We start from the raw sequence: 4,935 nt of genomic DNA, 5'->3' as shown, positions 1-4,935 counted from the left end.
ACCCACCTGAACAATTTTACATGGAAAACTAAGGCACTTGGGAGAGTTGGGAAAATGCATCACACGAACGTGCACAAGGCCCACCCCCAGTCACAAACTAGCATTTTTTACATGGGCCAGTGTGCCAAGGTGCACCCTCAAACAACACGACCTGACCCGCCCAAACGAGTTTACATGGGTGCCCTCACACAACCCAACCTGTCATGCCACTACCATGGTGGTACTCTTCCAACCACTTGAAGGGGGGTGTGGAACCACCACCCATTTTCTTTTTAATAATACTCACAAGTGTAGACTATGCCTAACATTCATACTTGGTTTATTTTTCAACTCTCTAAGTATTATCTTTGTTTAGCACAACGGAAACATTCATAACATATTCATCATCATTATCATTTTAACATAAGTGCACAATGAATCATAAACAGAGAGGGGCAATTCATTGCAATATGAGTATGCCCAATAATAATTAATATCATATTTTTACATAAACTCACAATAGGAGAGGAACCTTAGGTTCAAACTCTCAAAATCTACAAATTTACAAGTCCACCTGCACCATCGTGTAGCCTTTCCTTTCACTGGGAAGAGGTGCCCATGGGCCACCTCCACTGTTTCATTATTCAAACTTTGTTTCACTACCATTCGGCCCATGCTTGTCATTCAACTACCTTCATGCAGCGCTGCCTGGTTGTGTCGCCCACCCGGTGCACATCCACAACTCACCTGCACCATGCCACCAACTCCATGCTCAACCTTCAACTCGTGGGTCACCCAGCTTGTCACCTTGGGCACTTCCACCTATTCACTGGCTTATCGTGCCCACCACCATGTCACTTGACTTGCAATTTGCCCAACTTGTGGGTTGCCCAGCTCATCCCTCAGGCGCGCTCACCTTCTCACTATTACACTATGTCAACTCTGGCTCCCGGTTGCCCATTCAACCACCTCAGGAATTCCCACGTGAACTCACCCAACTTGCCGAGTCATCGTGTGTGCCCGCCCTATGGTTAACCTGTCACACCTTCATGTGCCTACCCACTGTGGCCAACTTGTTGCTCCTCCGACCTGTGGTTACATAGCCACCCTATCTTCGATACCTTAGTTTGCCTTCCTTGCCATCTACATGAATGCACCTTCTCCTCGGCTTCATGCTTTGGCCCAAACACTACATGAACTTTTCCCTTCAATCGTTTCTCACCAAGGCTGCAACTCGCATCGCCTAGCTAGCTCACACTTCCAACTTGAAGATTATTCGATATTCTTCCTCCACCATTCCTTTGCTAGTTTATATGGTGGCCTAACCTTGAGTTGGGGCTCCGACTTACCAATCCGACCCCCTATTTGGTTTAGCTTACCCATCTCCAATGTTGGCCCATGGTGTGGGCACCCATGTGTGGGACCACCCTCCCATATAAACTCGCCACCCTCCCAACACTCAACCATTTTCGCAATCATCTTTTGTGCCGTCATTTCCTTGGCTCATTTGGTTAGATCGTGGCATTGTTAAGGTGTACCCTCAACTTGCCAGTTAAACCATGCTTAGCTCATCTCACCTGCATGCATCCATGTCAACTCCTACTCACTCATCAACTAAACATGCTCAGTTGGAGTGCCCAACTCACGAAATGGAAACGATGACTCGTCAGCCTTACATCCTCCCCCACTTCAAGTCATTGTCATTCTCGGAAATTCTCCATCCTAGCAACCATCTCATCATCAAGATTGTAAATCAACTACTCTCGCAAAGTGCTACCAAATCCAACATCCTTAGATGCCCATACTTCCTACCTTTATTCCAATGTCACATAAACCATTGGTCTATGTCCCATAAATAGGAAGTCAACTTGATCCACGACTTCTATAAAGTCCATATATTGCAAACATCCTTGCAACATGTAATATGATTGTCTCTATCATCTATCATCCATCATGTTAATCTCTACATAATACTTCAGCCAACTAAACATCTCAGTCGAAACCAAGACATCTATCTGATACAAATTTTGTGCACTGCATGGCCCCATTTCATCGAACTATTTGGGTAGCTAATCCAACCATAATGATCAACCCATGAAAATGTACCTTTTCTATTCAACCGTTGGTTGTTTCTTAGCATCTTGTCACAATCTCAACTCAATCAAGAATTTCTCCAAAATAAGCCATGCTCAGGTCCATGGTATTGCCATCCCATATGCAACATGTTGTCCATGATTCTAATGTCAATGTAGTGCTACACAATCGCATACATTCCAGCATCATTAACCTGTCAAATAAAGAAGCCTCCTCCCAAGGCCTCCTTGTCAAGGTGGTGCAACCCTTTTAAGTGTTAAGGTCACTACACCAACTTATCTCCTAGGTTGTCTATCGAGAAAGAAGGACCAGGAAGTTTCCTCCTTGACTCTCATCCACCCATGTATCAAATTGATGTTGTGTATTCAAGTATTTGTGCACAACCTCAACCTCCTCATGTGTACACCCAATCTTCCCAATCTTGTCTTCCTTCAACTAAAAGTCATAAATGCCCATGGCATACCTGGAAAACTCCACTATGCCAGTCGAATATCTGCCTATGTAATCTTCCCCAACAATTACCATTGAAGAATTATTTGAATTTCTTTCATCTACAACTCCATTGTGAATATCTTTGGTAGATGATGCTCCCGTCAAGTGTCTCAGAATGTGTGAAATTGATTTTCCACCCTCATATTTCCTTCTAGATATTGCCATGAAGTTCATTAACTTCCCTTCCTTCATTGTTTGAGTCATACACCCAAGTCCTCTTTACTCCACATCAACATGCTTCTCATTCAGATATTTTGGATACAAATTCATAGAATCGATCCTTGGTCTATACCCCAAGAAACTCCTTCTATTCATCGGAACCAACAAAGTTCTCCCTTCAGCTGTAATTAAGAGAATGTCTCGATCCACCATTGGTATGGCTTGTGCCACCTTCAAAAATTCTTTCCCCAACACCATAGAATGATGATCCAAGTCCACGATCCTCAAGTGTAACATTAAAAACCAAGAGCCCACTCCCACCTATGCGTTCTCCATCACACCAGTCACAACTATCATGGTAGAGTTCACTGCTTTGAAAGCACTCCACTCTCTCCCCACATTAGCTCTCTTCCCAAAATACTTTTCTAGTTTCCTACTAAGGCAACTCTGAGTAGCTTCCGTGTCAACCAAAGCTACAAATCTCTTGTCACATACAGTCACCTACACAAAACTCAGCTTCAAGCATCACCATCCTCTTTTGTCTTGATCTCACATATTACTTCAGAAACCTTCTTCAATAATTCAACCTCAAAAGAGTCTATCGACTTATGCTTTGACCTGACTTCCTTCTTAAGGTACTTAAACTCCTTGTGTGGCTCATTCAAGCAATTTTACCTTGGATATTCTTGAATCCCTTCTAGCTTATCCTCCATCCTTCCCTACTTAAGTGCACCAATCAAGCACCCATTGACTCCTTCCATGTGAAGTGAACTAAGCCTTTGAACATCTAGTTGAATGTCTTGGTGATAGTCCCTAAGTCCTTATTTATTTTTCCCTCAAGTTTCATGACTCTTTCCTCTGTCATGGTGCTTTTCTCCCTGAACCAAACTCTCTCATTCATGAGTTCTTGGAGCCTAAGATAATCTTGCTGGATTTCTTCATCAAGTCCCTTGACTTCATCAGTCTTCACATGAAGATCATTCAAGTCTTCCTGCAAATCTGCTATCTTTCTCCCTATATGTATTAAGGGTTCCTACTCTTGTACAAAACCTTCATAGAATTTTTGCATTTATTATTTCTAATAATCACCCATGTCTTTCAGCTTTTGAAATTATTTTTTGACCATCTCCATCTATTCGGCAAGTGTTCGATACCTGATTTACCTTCAACAATCATGAACCTTCAAAAAACCAAATATTCAACTGAGTCAACTGGCATACTAATTGTCACAACAATCATCTTTTACCACTTCACCTATAATTCTAAATCACCAAAGACAACAGAATACAGACGTTTGATACCATCTGCCATGCCCCTACCCTGGCGGTACTCTTCCAACTACACGAAGGGGGTGCGACACCACCACCCATTTTCTTTTTAACAATACTCACAAGTGTGGATTACTCCTAACATTCATACTTAGTTTATTTTTAAGCTCTCTAAGTATTATCTTCATTTAGCACAGTGGAAACATTCATAACATATTCATCATCATTATCATTTTAACATAAATGCACAATGGATAATAAACCAGGAGGGGAAACTCCTTGTAATCTGAGTCTGCCTAATAATAATGACAATATCATATATTACATAAACTTACAACCAGAGAGGAACCATAGGTTCCAAATCTCAAAATATGCAAATTTACATGTCCAGACTGCATCACTGTGCAGCCTTTCCTTTCACTGAGCAGAGGTGCCCACAGGCCACCTCCATCGTTTCACCATTCAAACATCATTTCACCATCGTTCAGCTTGCGCCCATCATTTGTCTGCCTTCGTGTAGTGCTTCCCAGTCATGTCACCCACCTGGCGCATGCCTGTAACTCGCCCGCAACATGCCACCAACTCCGTGATCAACCTTCAACTCGTGGGTCAACCAACTCATAGATCGCCCAGCTCGTCACCCCAGGTGCTTCCACCCATTCACTAGCTCATCATGCCCACCACCGTGTCACCCGACTCACAGGATACTGAACTAGTGGGTCACCCAACTCGTAGGTTTCCCAGCTTGTCCATCAAGCCCGCTTGTTGATACACTGTGTCAACTTCGACTTGCGATTGCCCATTCAACCTCCCCGGGATCTCCCACCCAAACTCTCCTAGCTCGCAAAGTCACCGCGTGCACCTGCTTATGGTTAACCTATCACACCTTAATGTGCCCACCCACTATGACCAACTCATTGCTCCTCTAACCTGTGGTTACACT

Source organism: Pinus tabuliformis, chromosome 5_2 (assembly GCF_031772625.1).
Source record: "Pinus tabuliformis cultivar Carrire ecotype Pingquan chromosome 5_2, CPIR1, whole genome shotgun sequence".
Lineage (NCBI taxonomy): Eukaryota > Viridiplantae > Streptophyta > Pinopsida > Pinales > Pinaceae > Pinus > Pinus tabuliformis.
This window is presented reverse-complemented; position numbering follows the sequence as displayed.